The following is a 17306-nucleotide window of genomic DNA, read 5'->3' as shown; positions in this document are numbered from 1 at the left end:
ACTTTCGCCGGCCGCCATTTTGTTTTCTGGGTCCCGATTTTTTACAAGAGTTTCTCCCGATTTTCTCCCTGCTCCGCTCCTGGTCTGCACCATGGGACCTCTGGGGCGACTCCTGGCCACTTCCCCCGTTGGGATTCGCCTCCTCAGCTCCGTTGGGGGCCTTTAAAAAAGCCCCGCAGTCCGTCTATTTTGGGAGCCTCCGAACGTGCGGCTCAGCTGTTCATTGCCGCTACCGGAAGTCATCTTCAACTACTTTATCAATGACCTTCCCTCCACCACAAAGAAGTAAGTGGGGATTGTTGCTCTTTTATAACCACACTGAGTGTTTAACCCATATACGATGGACAAATGATCACACCAGTTTGTTTAGTACAACGATAATTTATTTGACATCCACAAAATTGTTTACTTAATTAATCATACGGTCATACACATTGGACTATAACTAACACACTTAAATGACCTTGACATAACTTCCAGGTGACCTGCAGATACAAAGTAGATGTGGCCTTATCTGGTTCTAGTAGTCTGGCAGAGGCTGCAGTTCTTGTAGGTCATCTGTGTTCTTTTGTCGTCCTCCTATGGATGGCGTGGGCTCTTGGTCTTGGCTGGGGGCAACGTCATTGGGAGAGTGATAAATTGTTACAAACAATAAACTCTGTTGTGTCTCATCCTCTGGGTGTTCGCATGTTGACTGCGTGTGTGGTGTTGCCTCCCACAGTGTTCAGGCACAGTGTCCAGGCATCACGGTTTGATTGGGATGCTAGGCAATGACTCCCATATGCTACATGGCCCGCCCACCCACGGCAATCCATTTGGGTTGTGTGAAGTGCTCACTTAACCACGATTACCAACTCCCGATTAGTAATAGTCTTCAGCCGCACGGCCAGAGGCTCGGCAGTCTGTAGGGGTTAGGGTCAACGGTGGGGCAGACGGACAAGGGCAAGGGTTGCCCCGGATTGGGTACACACGATCCAGGGGTTGGCAAGGTGGTGCCGTGTGTTGTTGCACCCCGGCTGCTCCCAGCACCTCCCACCATCACTTAGTGGCTAGTGGCCCACCATTGCTCCCTTTGACCTCTTTTGCTGAATTCCGATTAATGGAATCCTCTAGCTTAAATTACCCTACACTCCTTTAAAAAGCCACCAGAAGATTGAGGGTGAATCCAGTGTCTCCCAGTCATTCTGAGGGGGTTGGCAACCTTAATTCACCACAACCTTCTCAAGGGCAATTAGGAATGGGCTGTAATTGCTGGCCTGCAATGGCCCCCATCCTCGGAAAGAATAAAAGAAAACAACATTGATTTCTCTGTGAGTGAACTTTGAACATAACTATACCTTCACATAAATAGAATCATCAAAGAGATATATATTTAAAATACAGCTTCAAACATTGGTGGCACAGAGGTTAGCACTGTTGCTTTACAGGTCCAGGCATCCGGGTTCGATTCCAATCTCAGGTGATTGTGTGGAACTTGCCGCACATTCTCCCCGTGTCTGCGTGGGTTTCCTCCGGGTGCTCCGGTTTCCTTCCACAGCCCAAAGATGTGCTGGTTTAGGTGGATTGGCCATGCTAAATTGTCCCTTAGTGTCCAAAGGTGAGATGGGGTTACAGGTATAAAATGGGATTGGGCCTAGGTAGTGTACTCTTTTGAAAGGCCGGTGCAGACTCGATAGGCCTCCCTCTGCACTGTAGGGATTCTATTTAAAAATAAAGAAATTTAGAGTACCCAATTCCTTTTAATTCCAATTAAGGGGCAATTCCGCGGGGCCGATCCACCTACCTGCACATCTTTGGGTTGTGGGGGTGAGACCCACGCAGACACAGGGAGTGTGTGCAAACTCCACACACAAAGTGACCCGGGGCCAAGATTGAACCCGGGCCCTTGGCGCCATGAGGCTGCAGTGCTAATCACTGCGCCACTGTGACTGTAGGGATTCTCTGACTAGGTTCCCCACTAGGTCGGATTTAATTTTCTGATTGGAAAGTGCCAATTAAAGACAATCTCTTTGTCCAATATTGAGACATATAAACTGTGAACGCTCAAGCTGAGTAGTATGCCAGCTATCAGCTGTTTGGGAACAATTGGGGCAGTATTCACGTATCTTACTGGAAACGGCAGTTTGGAACATGATGACATTTTTTTAAATTTTAAATAATTTTTATTGAAATTTTTGAAAAATGTATAACAACAAAACAATAATAATAACAATAATAAACACCCCCGGACCCGTAGCAACGCATATAACGAGCCCCCCAACCCCCCCAAACCCGATGAACAACAAAACAAAATTTAAAATAAATTAAATTAACATAAACAATACCCCCCCTCCCCCCCTCCCCCCTGGGTTGCCGCTGCTGCTGACCTAGTTCCCTATCGTTGAGCCAGAAAGTCGAGGAAAGGCTGTCACCGCCTAAAGAACCCTTGTACCGACCCCCTCAGGGCGAATTTGACCTTCTCCAGCTTAATGAATCCCGCCATGTCATTGATCCAGGTCTCCACACTTGGGGGTCTCGCATCTTTCCATTGCAACAAGATCCTCCGCCGGGCTACTAGGGACGCAAAGGCCAAAACACCGGCCTCTTTCGCCTCCTGCACTCCCGGCTCCACCCCAACCCCAAATATCGCGAGTCCCCAGCCTGGCTTGACCCTGGACCCTACCACCCTCACCACAGTCCTCGCCAGCCCCTGCCAGAATTCCCCCAGTGCCGGGCATGCCCAAAACATATGGGCATGGTTCGCTGGGCTCTCCGAACACCTAATGCACCTGTCCTCACCCCCAAAAAACCTGCTCATCCTCATCCCGGACATATGAGCCCTGTGCAGTACCTTGAACTGGATGAGGCTAAGCCTCGCACATGAAGAGGAGGAGTTCACCCTCTCCAGGGCGTTCGCCCATGTCCCCTCCTCAACCTGCTCCCCAGCTCCACTTCCCACTTAGCCTTCAGCTCCTCCACCGACGCCTCCTCCACCTCCTGCATCACCTGGTAGATGTCAGACACCTTCCCATTCCCGACCCACATCTCCGAAAGCACCCTATCCCTTACCCCCCGCGGGGGCAGCAAAGGGAACCCCTCCACCTGCCGCCTAGCAAACGCCTTGACCTGAAGGTACCTGAACATATTCCCCGGGGGGGAGCTCAAAATTCTCCTCCAGCTCACCCAGGCTCGCAAACCTCCCGTCAATGAACAGGTCTCCCAACTTCCTTATGCCCGCCCTGTGCCACCCCAGGAACCCGCCATCAATGTTTCCTGGGACAAACCGGTGGTTCCCCCGCAGCGGGGCCCCCACCGAGCCCCCCACTACCCCCCTATGTCGCCTCCACTGCCCCCAAATCTTGAGGGTAGCCACCACCACCGGGCCCGTGGTGTACCTCGTTGGAGGGAGCGGCAACGGCGCCATTACCAGTGCCTTCAGGCTCGTGCCTCCGCAGGACACCATCTCCATCCGTTTCCATGCTGCCCCCTCCCCATCCATTACCCACTTGCGTACCATCGAGACATTAGCCACCCAATAGTACCCAGAGAGATTGGGCAGCGCCAGCCCCCCTCCATCCCTGCCCCGCTCCAAAAAGACCCTCCTCACCCTCGGAGTCCCATGCGCCCAAACAAATCCCGTGATGCTGCTGTTCACCCTCCTAAAAAAGGCCCTCGGAATAAGGATGGGGAGGCACTGGAACTAAAACAAAAACCTCGGGAGCACCATCATTTTAACGGACTGTACTCTACCCGCCAACGACAGCGGCAGCATGTCCCACCTTTTGAACTCCTCCTCCATCTGCTCCACCAACCTAGTAAAATTAAGCTTATGCAAAGTCCCCCATCTCCTAGCCACCTGAACCCCCAGGTACCTAAAACTCTTCACTGCCCTTTTTAGCAGGAGCCTACCAATCCCCTCCTCCTGATCACCCGGGTGTACAACAAACAGCTCGCTCTTGGCCAGGTTCAACTTGTAGCCCGAGAAACTCCCAAACTCAGCAAGAATCTCCATCACCTCAGGCATTCCCCCCACCGGGTCTGCTACATACAGCAACAAGTCATCTGCATAAAGTGACACTCGGTGCTCCTCCCCACCCCGCACCAGACCCCTCCACCTCCCCGACTCCCTTAGCGCCATGGCCAGAGGCTCAATTGCCAACGCAAAAAGCAAGGGGGACAGGGGGCACCCCTGCCTCGTCCCATGGTGGAGCCTGAAGTACTCGGACCTCATCCCATTTGTTGCTACACTCGCCATAGGGGCCTCGTACAGCAACCTCACCCATTTAATAAACCCCTCCCCAAACCCAAACCTCTCTAACACCTCCCACAAGTACCCCCACTCAACCCTATCAAAGACCTTCTCCGCATCTAATGGCACCACAATCTCCGCCTCTCCTTCTGCTGCCGGCATCATTATCACATTTAGCAGCCTTCGCACGTTAGTGTTCAGCTGCCTCCCCTTCACAAATCCCGTCTGATCTTCATGTATCACCCCCGGCACACAGTCCTCTATTCTAGTGGCCAAGATCTTTGCCAGCAACTTGGCGTCCACGTTCAACAGTGAAATTGGCCTATATGATCCACACTGCAGAGGGTCCTTATCTCGCTTCAGGATCAGGGAAATCAGCGCCCGTAACATCGTTGGGGGAAAAACTCCCCCCTCCCATGCCTCGTTAAAGGTCCGAACCAACAGGGAGCCCAACAGGTCCGCATATTTTTTAGAAAATTCAACCGGGAACCCATCCAGTCCCGGCGCCTTCCCCGACTGCATGTGGCCAATCCCTCTAACCAGCTCCTCCAACTCGATTGGCGCCCCCAGTCCCTCCACCTGCTCCTCCTACACCCTTGGAAATCGCAGCCTGTTCAAAAAACTCTCCATTGCCCCCCCCCCCCCCCCCCCCCCCCCCCCCCACCCACACACACACAACCGGCGGCTCCGACCGGTACAGTTCCCTGTAGAAGTCCCTGAAGATCCCATTAACCTCTACCCCCTTCTGCACCACATTCCCACCCCTATCCTTCACTCTACCAATCTCCCTAGCCGCGTCCCGCTTGCGGAGCTGATGCGCCAGCATCCTGCTCGCCTTCTCCCCATATTTGTAGACCGCTCCCTGCGCCTTCCTCCACTGTGTCTCCACCTTTCTGGTGGTCAGTAAATCAAACTTAGCCTGCAGGCTACGCCGCTCCCCCAACAGTCCCTCCTCCGGGGCTTCCGCATACCTCCTATCTACACTCAGCAGCTCCCCCACCAGTCTCTCCCTCTCCCTCCTCTCCCCCCTCTCCCTATGGGCTCAGATGGAAATCAGCTCCCCCCTAATCACTGCCTTCAGAGCCACCCACACCATCCCCACCCGGACCTCCCCAGTATCATTGGCCTCGAAGTACCTCTCAATACACCCCCGGACCCTCCTACACACCTCCTCATCAGCCAACAACCCCACGTCCAAACGCCAAAGCGGGCGCTGGTCCCGCATCTCCCCCATCTCCAGATTCACCCAATGCGGAGCATGGTCTGAAATCGCTATAGCCGAATATTCGGCATCCTCCACCCTCGGGACGAGCCCCCTACTCAGGACAAAAAAATCAATACGGGAATAAACCCTGTGCATGTGGGAGAAAAAAGAGTACTCCCGAGCCCTCGGCCTCCCAAACCTCCAGGGATCCACCCCTCCCATCTGGTCCATAAACCTCCTCAACACCTTGGCCGCCACCGGCCTCCTGCCCGTCCTAGAACTAGACCGATCTAGTGGGGGATCCAGCACCGTATTGAAGTTCCCCCCCCCCCCCATGATCAGGCCCCCCGCCTCCAGGTCAGGAATGTGGCCCAACATACGCCTCATGAAACCAGCATCATCCCAATTTGGGGCATATACATTTACCAACACCACCCTCTCCCCCGGCAGCTTACCGCTCACCATCACTTATCTGCTGCCACTATCAGCCACCACCTCAGACGCCTCAAACGCCACCCTCTTCCCACGAGGATCGCCACCCCCCGGTTCTTCGAGTTGAGCCCTGAGTGGAAAACCTGCCCCACCCACCCCTTCCTCAGACGAACCTGGTCCGCCACCTTCAGGTGAGTCTCCTGAAGCATGGCCGCGTCCGCCTTCAGCCCCTTCAGATGCAAAAACACCCGGGCCCGCTTAACCGGCCCATTCAACCCCCTCACGTTCCACGTGATCAGCCGGATCAGGGGGCACCCCGCCCCCCTCCCCCGCCGACTAGCCATAGCCCATCGACTGCTCGCCCCTGGCCAGCACCCCCCACTCGGCCCGTTTCCCATGGCGTTAGAACCTCACCCTGACCCCCCCCGACCCGCACCAGCTGCTCCCTGGCCATTCCAGCAGCAACCCGGTATCCCCCCCAAGGCTAGGACCCCTCCTAACCGCGACACTCTCTCCATAGTACTCCCGTGAGCCAGCTGACTTCTGCTGACCCCGGCAGCTCCCGCCCTAACTCCGACCCCTCCCGATATGGGGTCACCCCCCCCTGCAGCAGCTCCTTGGCACCGCTCCAGCGCGGGAAAACGGAATTGATATCCACGCCCCTTGCCTCCAGCTCCACCCCCCTCGTCCCGCGGCGCGGGAAACCACACTGCCCCGCCCCACCCCCCCAACGCAGCTCCCAAATAGCAGTCCCAACCCATCCACCAACTCCGTACAAAAAAAACAGACCCCCAATACCCCACTTAAAACACAAAACCATAACCAACACCATCCGAAAACAGAAAAAAAAAAAGAATAGCCAGCAACAGCATAAACAGTGATACAAAAAACCCACACAGTCCCCAATCCCTAGTTTGAGTCCAACGTTTCAGCCTGCACAAAGGCCCACGCCTCCTCCGGGGACTCAAAATAGTAATGCCGGTCCTTGTAGGTGACCCACAAGCGCGCAGGCGGCAGCATGCCGAACTTCACCTGCCTGCTGTGGAGCACCGCCTTCGTCCGGTTAAACCCGGCTCTCCGCTTAGCCACCTCCGCACTCCAGTCCTGGTAGATGCGCACGACCGAATTCTCCCACTTACTACTCACCTTCTTGGCCCATCGCAGCACACACTCCCGGTCACTGAACCGATGGAACCGCACCAGCACCGCCCGCGGGGGTTCATTCGCCTTAGGCCTCCTGCCAGTACTCTGCGGGCCCCCTCCAGCTCCAGGGGCAGATGGAAAGATCCTGCCCCCACCAGCGAGTTCAGCATCACGGCTACATAAGCTGGCAGGTCCGACCCCTCCAGCCCCTCCGCGAGGCCCAGGATCCGCAAGTTCTTCCTCCTCGACCGAAACTCCATCTCCTCAAAACGATCCTGCCACTTTTTGTGGAGCGCCTCGTGTATCTCCACCTTCCCCACGTGGGCCGAGACCTCATCATCGTGCTCAGAGGCCTGCTGCTGCAACTCTCGGATATCTGCACCCTGGGTTGTCTGGGTCTCCAGCAGCTTACTTGTAGTAACTTTCAAAGAGTCCAGCAACTCCACTTTCAGCTCCGTAAAGTAGCGCAGAAGGGCCGCCTGCTGCTCCTGTGCCCACTGCCTCCACTCCTCGAGGGCTCCACCGGCCGCCATTTTGTCCACCTTCCCCCGCTTTTCCAGGGGAGCCGCTGCCGTTTTTCTCCTCTCCCCACTCCAGATCCGCACCATAAATCCCGGGGGATATTACTCCAAACACCTTCACACACCGGGAATCGTTGAACCAGCGCCGTTTGGGGCCCTTAAAAGAGCCCAAAAGTCCTACGATAGCGGGAGCTGCCGAACGTGCGGCTTAGCTCCGCATTGCCGCCACCGGAGGTCCTGGAACATGATGACATTTGGTTGTATTATTTTCTCACAGCCTTCAGGCATTGAAACCATTTTTAACTCACTCTGAGCAATGTAAATCAGGCAGTAGGGACACGAATTGGCAGCACTGATCTCTCTGCCCTTTACACACTTGAACTGCCTGCCACAGTGAGAGTGAATAAAGGTCATGCCACAACTCACATTGGGGATGGGTGACTTTGGGAGTGGGGAGATTGAATGCGCTGTGTTGGACCAGATTGGAGGCTGGTGACCTTCAGCCTCTCAAAACTCTTCACAGTCAGAGAGATACGTTTTGAAATGTAGTTACTTCTGTAATCATAGAAAATTGATTTAATTGCCACGAGACTGTGCTTTAATAAGTGTTGTACTGTATCATGGTGTCGCCACTGCTAGGCACCATGTTGCATTATGGGTTCTTCAGATGTCTCAGTGATTAGATCTCGAGACCTGTATGTTTAAACGTGAACTGGTTATTTTTTTATCTTTATTTATAGATCCCAGTGATGCGACCATAAGTTCACACAAGATGGAGAGTTGAAGGGAACGGTGGTTTTAATCAGCTAGAACTGTGCCTGCCTGTGACTGCTCTGTACCGAGAGCCGCCTGCAGGGCAGCAGATCTATGTACCTCCCCCGATGGGGCGGAGCCAGGGGCAGAGCCCACAAGGCCACCAACATGATACAATGCGATGTAATGTGATACAATGGTCCATAGGTGGAACCCATAAGGGCAACAACATAGTACAATGCAATACAGTGGTGAATGGTTGCCATAATACATTCACCACATTCACCCCCTGTCAAAAACTTGTAGTCCAGTGGGGGTGAAGTGGCTCACAGGTCGAGTCTGTCCGGCGCCTTGATCGTGCGCTGCGATCGCCTGAGCTCTGATTTCATTGCAGGCACGGGTGTTGAACTCGTCGCTGCGGGCACGGGTGCTGAACTCGTCGATGCGGGAACGGATATTGACTCCGGGAGCGTGTCTTCTGGAGCTTCATTCCTGTAGGTCGGTGATGGGGGGGGGGGGGGGGGGGGGGGGGGGGGGGGGGAACTAGGCGGTCATGAGGGTTTTCGTTCGTGGCTGTGCAAAGGAGTGACCTAATGGAGTGGAGTTCGTAGGGGAGGACTTCCTGCCAGCGGGAATCTGGGAGACTCCTACACCGTAGGGCCAGGAGGACGGCCTTACAGACCGTCGCGTTCTCCCTCTCCACCTGTCCGTTTCCCCAGGGGTTGTAACTGGTAGTCCTGCTCAAGGCGTTGCCTTTACCAAGCAGGCACTGATGCAGTTCGTCGCTCATAAACGAGGAACCCCGATCACTGTGGATGTAAGTGGGGAAACCGAACAAGGTGAAGATACTATGCAGGGCCTTAATGACAGTGGCCGCGGTCATGTCGGGGCAAGGGATTGCAAAGGGGAAAGGCGAGTACTCGTCAACGAGGTTTAAAAAATACGCGTCACGGTCGGTAGAGGGGAGGGGCCTTTTGAAGTCGATGCTGAGGCGCTCAAAGAGCCGGGATGCATTTACCAGGTCGGCCTTGTCTGCTCGATAGAAGTGCGGTTTACACTCGGCGCAGATTTGGCAGTCCCTGGTCATGGCCCTGACCTGCTTGGTGGAGTAGAACAGGTTGCGGGCCTTGATGTAGTGGAGAAGCCGGGTGACCCCCCGAGTGGCAGAGGTTGTTGTGGATGGCCCGGAGTCGGTCATCTTGCGCGCTGGCGCATGTCCCTGGGGGCTCATTAAGCTTCCCAGGATGATACACGATATCGTAATTATAGGTGGAGAGATCGATCCTCCACCTCAAGATTTTATCATTCTTGATCTTGCCCCGCTGTGTATTGTTGAACATGAAGGCTACTGACCGTTGGTCGGTGACGAGGGTGAACCTCCTACCAGCGCGGTAGTGCCTCCAATGCCACACAGCTTCCACAATGGCTTGAGCTTCTTTTTCGACTGAGCAGTATCGAATCTCAGAGGCGTTGAGGGTATGGGAGAAAAAGGCTTCGAGCCTGCCTGCCTGGTTAAAGGTAGTGACGAGGGCGACCTCTGATGCGTCGCTCTCCACCTGGAAGGGGATGGACTCGTCCACCGCGTGCATCGCAACTTTGGCAATATCTGTCTTGATGCGGCTGAAGGCCTGGCGGGCCTCAGCCATCAGTGGGAAGATGGTGGCTTTGATCAGTAGGCGGGCTTTATCCGCATAGTTGGGGACCCACTGGGCATAATAGGAAAAGAACTCGAGGCATCTTTTCAGGGCCTTGGGGCAGTGGGGGAGGGGGAGTTGCAGGAGGGGGCACATGCAGTTGGGGTCGGGGCCAAGGACTCCGTTTTCCATGAGGATGGCCAGTCGGGTTATGCGGAAAACGCATTTCTCTTTGTTATAAGTGACGTTGAGGGCTTGGGCGGTTTGGCAAAACTTCTGAAGGTTGGCGCCGTGGTCCTGCTGGTCATGGCTGCAGATGGTGACGTTGTCCAAGTGCGGAAATGTGGCCCGCAGCCCCTACTGGTCCACCATTCGGTCCATCATTCTTTGGAAGACCGAGACTCCGTTTGTGACGCCGAAGGGCACCCGGAGGAAATGTAAGAGGCGGCCGTCTGCCTCAAAGGCTGTGTAGTGGCGATCCTCTGGGCGGATTGGGAGCTGGTGGTATGCGGACTTCAGATCTACTGTGGAGAACACCCGGTAGTGTGCGATCTGATTCACCATGTCTGCCATCCGGGGAAGGGGGTACATCGAGATGCATGTACCGGTTTATGGTTTGGCTGTAGTCTATATCCATCTGGTTCTTCTCCTCAGTCCTGACGACCACGACCTGGGCTCTCCACGGGCTATTACTGGCCTCGATGATCCCTTCCCTCAAGAGCCACTGGACCTCGGACTTATCAAAAGTCCTGTTCTGGATACTGTACTGCCTGTTCCTGGTGGTGATGGATTTACAGTCAGTGGTGAGGTTCGCAAAGAGTGGGGGAGGGTCGACCTTTAGGGTTGCGGGGCTACATACGGTGAGAGGGGGTAGGGGCCCACCGAACCTCAGGGTCAGGCTCCTGAGGTTGCACTGGAAGTCCCGTCCCAACAGGAGAGGAGCACAGAGATCGGGGAGGACATATAGTTTAAAATTGGCATTCTCGGCGCCCTGTATCGCGAGGTTCGCGACACAGTACCCCCGGATCTACACTGAATGCGATCCGGAGACGAGGGAGATTGTTTGGAATGCGGGGGAAATTCGCGGAGAACAGCGCCTTACCGTGTCCGGATGTACAAAGCTCTCCGTGCTCCCAGAGTCAAACAGACAGGGTGTTTCGTGTCCATTGACCCGGACGATCATCATCGAATTCCTGAGGTGCTTGGGGCATGACTGGTCGAGAATGACCGCGCTGAGTTGTGGGTAGCCGGCGTGGTTGGAGGTGGTGGTGTGGTCTCAAAATGGCTGCCCCCGTCGGTCACACGTGTCGCGCGGCGATGAAGATGGCGACCAAGATGGTGGCCCCCGTCGGTGACACATGTCGCGCGGCGATGAAGATGGCGACCAAGATGGTGGCCCCCGTCGGTCGCACATGTCGCGCGGTGATGAAGATGGCGACCAAGATGGTGGCCCCCGTCGGTGACACATGTCGCGCGGCGATGAAGATGGCGACCAAGATGGTGGCCCCCGTCGGTCGCACATGTCGCGCGGCGATGAAGGTGGCGACCAAGATGGTGGCCCTCGTGAGTCGCACGTGTTGGGTAGAGTGAAAGATGGTTGCCCCCACGGGCAACACGAGGCAGGTGACGCGTCCGGAGGGGGCGGAGTCGGCAGGCACGCAGCCACACTGCGGGGTCTGCGGGCCTGTGAGTCTGAAGGTCGGGCCTGTGCTTTAGAGGTTTTGGATCTGGCTGAGCAAACTTTGGCAAAGTGTCATTTCTTGCCACAGTTGTTACAGGTCGCGTTCCGAGCCGGGCAACGCTGTCTGGGGTGTTGGTGCTGGCAGTAGAAATAGCAGGGCAGCCCCCCTGTTGGCCGGGCAGCTGCGCATCACAGGCCTGGGGCACCCTCTGGTCGGATGTCCACGAGGGGATTGCGTGATCGGAGGGGAAAGTGTTGAGGCTCTGGAACGCTGCTTCTAGGGAGGTGGATAGTTTTACCGGCTCTTCTTGTTCGAGGGCGCCCTTCTCGAGCAGGCACTAACTGGCGTAGTTGGACCGGACTCCAGCCACATAGGCGTCCCGGATGGCGAGTTCCATGTGCTGAATGGCCGTGACGGCCTTGTAGTTGCAGCTTTGGGCGAGTACTTTCAGGTCGGGTAGGTACTCCTCCAGCGATTCACGGGGGCGTCGGCGGCGATTGGTGAGGAGATGCCGTGCGAACACTTCCTTCACCAGCCTCACATAATGGGCGAAATTCTTCGTACCCCCGCAGGGTTGGAGAATCGCCCGGGGCCGGCGTAAATCCCGCCCCCGCCCTGGCCGGAATTCTCCGCCTCCCGGGAATTGGTGGGGCCGGGAATCGCGCCGCGCCGATTGGCGTGCCCTCCGCGGCGAATCTCCGGACCGCAATGGGCCGAAGTCCCGCCGCTGAGAGGCCAATCCCGCCAACGTTGTTCCAACCACCTCTGGTGGCGGCGGGATTGACGGCGCGAACAGGCCCCCGAGGTCCTGGGGGGGCGGGCCGATTGGACCCCGGGGGGAGCCCCCAAGGTGGCCTGGCCCGCGATCAGGGCCCACCAATTGGCGGGCAGGCCAGTGCCATGGGGGCACTCTTTTTCTTCTGCCGCCGTCACGGCCTCCACCATGACGGAGGCGGAAGAGAACCCCCCTACCGCGCATGCGCCGGTGGTGACGTCAGCAGCCGCTGACGCACCAGCGCATGCGTGAACCGGCGAAGGCCTTTTGGCCAACCCGGCGCCAGGTGGCAGGCATCAAAGGCTGTTGCCTCCGGTTTTGGCACCAGTCGCCATGGCACCAACCACTCCAGCCTGGGCCTAGCCCCTAAAGGTAGGGGAGAATCCCGGCTCATGCCTTTTCAGGATCGCAACCGCGTCTGCGTACATGGTCGCTTCCTCGATCAGCACGGAGATTCTGTGGTTTACCCGGGCGTGGAGGAGGCTGAGTTTCTGTTCCTCGGTGACGGAGGGTGAGGAGGAGGCAGCGAGGTGGGCCTCAAAACAGCGGAGCCAGTGCAAAAAGATTCCTTTGGCTTCAGCAACCTGTGGGTCGAGTACCAGTCGATCAGGATTGAGGGCTGCTTCCATCGCGATGTTGTAGCTGATTAAATTGATGCAACCATCAATTCACACGAGACGGAGAGTTGAAGTGAACAGTGGTTTTAATCAGCTAGAACTGTGCCTGCCTGTGACTGCTCTGCACTGAGAGCTGCCTGCAGGGCAGCAGATCTATATACCTCCTCTGAGGGGGCGGAGCCAGGGGCGGAGCCCGCAAGGGCACCAACATGATACAATGCGATGCAATGTGATACAATGGTCCATAGGTGGAGCCCACAAGGGCAACAACATAGTACAATGCAATACAGTGGTGAATGGTTGCCGTAATACATTCACCACACCCTGATATTGCCATGTGTGGTGCTGTTCCTTACACGTTGTCTCCAGTGTTCTCTCTATCACCATGTGGCTCTATACATCATACCATGGGTAGGGCTATTCTCTAGCCCCACAGGAACTCTTGTTCTGCCCAGCACCTTTTCATTACAATGGCATGCAGGCACTACAGTAGAGTCTAGACACAGCTCACAGAATTGTCAGACTTAAATCTGCATGGTAGCATAGTGGTTAGCACAGTTGCTTCACAGCTCCATGATCGATTCCCGGCTTGGGTCACTGTCTGTGCGGAGTCTGCACACTCTCCCCGTGACTCCGTGGGTTTCCTCCAGGTGCTCCGGTTTCCTCCCACAGTCCAAAGATGATGTGGAAATGCCGGCGTTGGACTGGGGTGAGCACAGTAAGAAGTCTTACAACACCAGGTTAAAGTCCAACAGGTTTCACCTGAGGAAGGAGCTGTGCTCCGAAAGCTAGTGTTTGAAACAAACCTGTTGGGCTTTAACCTGGTGTTGTAAGACCTCTTACTGAGTCCAAAGATGTGCAGGGTAGGTGGATTGGCCATGCTAAATTGCCAGTGCAGACTCGATGGGCCAAATGGCCTTCTTCTGCACTGCAAATTCTATGATTCTATGCACGTAATTCCGTTAAATGAGAGTTTCCCATTCTAGGAAGGACATAGAACATAGAACATAGAACAGTACAGCACAGAACAGGCCCTTCGGCCCTCGATGTTGTGCCGAGCAATGATCACCCTACTTAAACCCACGTAACCCGTATACCCGTAACCCAACAATCCCCCCATTAACCTTACACTACGGGCAATTTAGCATGGCCAATCCACCTAACCCGCACATCTTTGGACTGTGGGAGGAAACCGGAGCACCCGGAGGAAACCCACGCACACACAGGGAGGACGTGCAGACTCCACACAGACAGTGACCCAGCCGGGAATCGAACCTGGGACCCTGGAGCTGTGAAGCATTGAAGCATTGATGCTAAATGATCAAGTCAAACAGTCCTTGTGAAAAAGTTGCCCATCACAGTTGGTTTCCATATGAATGTTAGCCAACATGCGGATAGGAGTTTCACAATTCTTTGCATATTGAAGGCTGGCATTTGGCTCAGAGCGATTGAGATAGCAATTCCTCCCAACAGCGAGGTGGCAGTGACTCGCAGAGCAGCATGTCGTGGGCGCATATTCTTTTCACTACAATTCCTAAATTAAAGCCAGACAAAAATAAATAGATACGCGGAAGCAAAGGGACTTTCCACAACAGCTGCATGGATACATAACTGTAAGTGGAGTCCGGTCATCTTTATCATTTACTGAGAGTGTTTAAAACCACACTGGGGAATTCGGGAAGGGGCAGTGGGGGAGGGGTGTTGCGATTCCTTCTTGAATGCATCAGGACTTAAACCAATACAGCTAACTGATAATGTTTGCAAAAACAACGTAACGCAGAGGTTGACATTGATAGTCTATAAATAATTCGCCTTTGCTGGAGGTTGAGTGCTTTTATTTGCTGGGGAGGGAGGGAGGGAGGTGGAAACTCCCCCTGCAGCAACTCCGCTGTCACCGACGCAGTGACATTGCCCATTGAAACCCTGACATCGCTTCTCAACTCCTGCAGCCCGAACAATGCACTCCTGTCTTCCCAAGTGCAAAAAGGGCTGATCAAAGCACCACGTTGCTGCAATCGAAAGTGTAGTCTCATGGGAGATGAATACAAGGCAATTTGTTCAACACCCCGTGGCGGCGGGCTCAATTGTGGGGGAGAGCATCCGCACCCCATATTTGGGGAGAGTATCAGCTTCAATTATTGAGGGAGAGAGTATCAGTCTCAGTTATTGAGGGAGAGAGTATCAGTCTCAGTTATTGAGGGAGAGAGTATCAGTCTCAGTTATTGAGGGAGAGAGTATCAGTCTCAGTTATTGGGGGAGAGAGTATCAGTCTCAGTTATTGGGGGAGAGAGTATCAATCTCAGTTATTGAGGGAGAGAGTATCAGTCCCAGTTATTGGGGGAGAGAGTATCAGTCTCAGTTATTGAGGGAGAGAGTATCAGTCTCAGTTATTGAGGGAGAGAGTATCAGTCTCAGTTATTGAGGGAGAGAGTATCAGTCTCAGTTATTGAGGGAGAGAGTATCAGTCTCAGTTATTGAGGGAGAGAGTATCAGTCTCAGTTATTGAGGGAGAGAGTATCAGTCTCAGTTATTGAGGGAGAGAGTATCAGTCTCAGTTATTGAGGGAGAGAGTATCAGTCTCAGTTATTGGGGGTGGGAAAGCACCTGCCTCAATTATTGGGCGGGGGAGGGAGAATATCAGTCTCAATTATGGATTGCGTATCAGCTTTAATTATGGGGGTGGGGGGTGGGGAGGAGTATCAGCCTCAATTATTGACAGAGCAGTATCAGCCTCAATTATTGAGGGGGGAGTATCAGCCTCAATTATTGACAGAGCAGTATCAGCCTCAATTATTGACAGAGCAGTATCAGCCTCAATTATTGAGGGGGGAGTATCAGCCTCAATTATTGGGGGGAGGGTATCAGGCTCAATTACTGAGGGAGGGATTAGCAGTCTCAATTAGTGAGGGAGAGATTAGCAGTCTCAATTAGTGAGGGAGAGATTATCAGCCTCAGTCATGGGGAGAGATTAGCAACTTCAATTAGTGAGGGAGAGATTATCAGCCTCAATTAGTGAGGGAGAGATTAGCAGTCTCAATTAGTGAGGGAGAGATTATCAGCCTCAATTAGTGAGGGAGAGATTAGCAGTCTCAATTAGTGAGGGAGAGATTATCAGCCTCAATTAGTGAGGGAGAGATTAGCAGTCTCAATTAGTGAGGGAGAGATTATCAGCCTCAATTAGTGAGGGAGAGATTATCAACCTCAGTTATTGGGGGAGAGATTATCAGTCTCAATTAGTGAGGGAGAGATTATCAGTCTCAATTAGTGAGGGAGAGATTATCAGCCTCAGTTAGTGAGGGAGAGATTATCAACCTCAGTTATTGGGGGAGACATTATCAGTCTCAATTAGTGAGGGAGAGATTATCAGTCTCAATTAGTGAGGGAGAGATTAGCAGTCTCAATTAGTGAGGGAGAGATTATCAGTCTCAATTAGTGAGGGAGAGATTATCAGTCTCAATTAGTGAGGGAGAGATTAGCAGTCTCAATTAGTGAGGGAGAGATTAGCAGTCTCAATTAGTGAGGGAGAGATTGGCAGTCTCAATTAGTGAGGGAGAGATTAGCAGTCTCAATTAGTGAGGGAGAGATTAGCAGTCTCAATTAGTGAGGGAGAGATTAGCAGTCTCAATTAGTGAGGGAGAGATTATCAACCTCAGTTATTGGTGGAGAGATTATCAGTCTCAATTAGTGAGGGAGATATTATCAGCCTCAATTAGTGAGAGAGAGATTAGCAGTCTCAATTAGTGAGGGAGAGATTATCAGCCTCAATTAGTGAGGGAGAGATTACCAGTCTCAATTAGTGAGATAGATTATCAGTCTCAATTAGTGAGGGAGAGATTAGCAGTCTCAATTAGTGAGTGAGAGATTAGCAGTCTCAATTAGTGAGGGAGAGATTATCAGTCTCAATTATTGGGGGAGAGATTAGCAACTTCAATTAGTGAGGGAGAGATTATCAGCCTCAATTAGTGAGAGAGATTATCAGTCTCAATTAGTGAGGGAGAGATTACCAGTCTCAATTAGTGAGATAGATTATCAGTCTCAATTAGTGAGGGAGAGATTAGCAGTCTCAATTAGTGAGTGAGAGATTAGCAGTCTCAATTAGTGAGGGAGAGATTATCAGTCTCAATTATTGGGGGAGAGATTAGCAACTTCAATTAGTGAGGGAGAGATTATCAGTCTCAATTAGTGAGAGAGATTATCAGTCTCAATTAGTGAGGGAGAGATTATCAGTCTCAATTAGTGAGGGAGAGATTATCAGTCTCAATTAGTGAGGGAGAGATTAGCAGCCTCAGTTATTGGGGGAAGAGTATCAGCGTCAAT

General features: G+C 53.6%; 1 protein-coding gene across 2 annotated transcripts in view; it reads left to right on the top strand.

Moving 5' to 3' along the window:
* Positions 1-14456: 14456 nt before the first annotated feature.
* Positions 14457-17306, top strand: part of LOC119977389 (mitochondrial ornithine transporter 1-like) — a 57941-nt gene continuing 55091 nt past the window's right edge. Inside the window, exon 1 of one of the 2 annotated variants that reach the window (XM_038818240.1) lies at positions 14457-14602. The gene's annotated coding sequence lies outside the window, so the exon portion shown is untranslated. The remainder of the gene's footprint in view (positions 14603-17306) is intronic. The other variant, XM_038818239.1, reaches the window with a different exon arrangement.

Source organism: Scyliorhinus canicula, chromosome 14 (genome assembly GCF_902713615.1).
Source record: "Scyliorhinus canicula chromosome 14, sScyCan1.1, whole genome shotgun sequence".
Classification (NCBI taxonomy): domain Eukaryota; kingdom Metazoa; phylum Chordata; class Chondrichthyes; order Carcharhiniformes; family Scyliorhinidae; genus Scyliorhinus; species Scyliorhinus canicula.
Note: the sequence above shows the minus strand (reverse complement) of the source record. Positions and strands in the feature narration are given on the sequence as shown.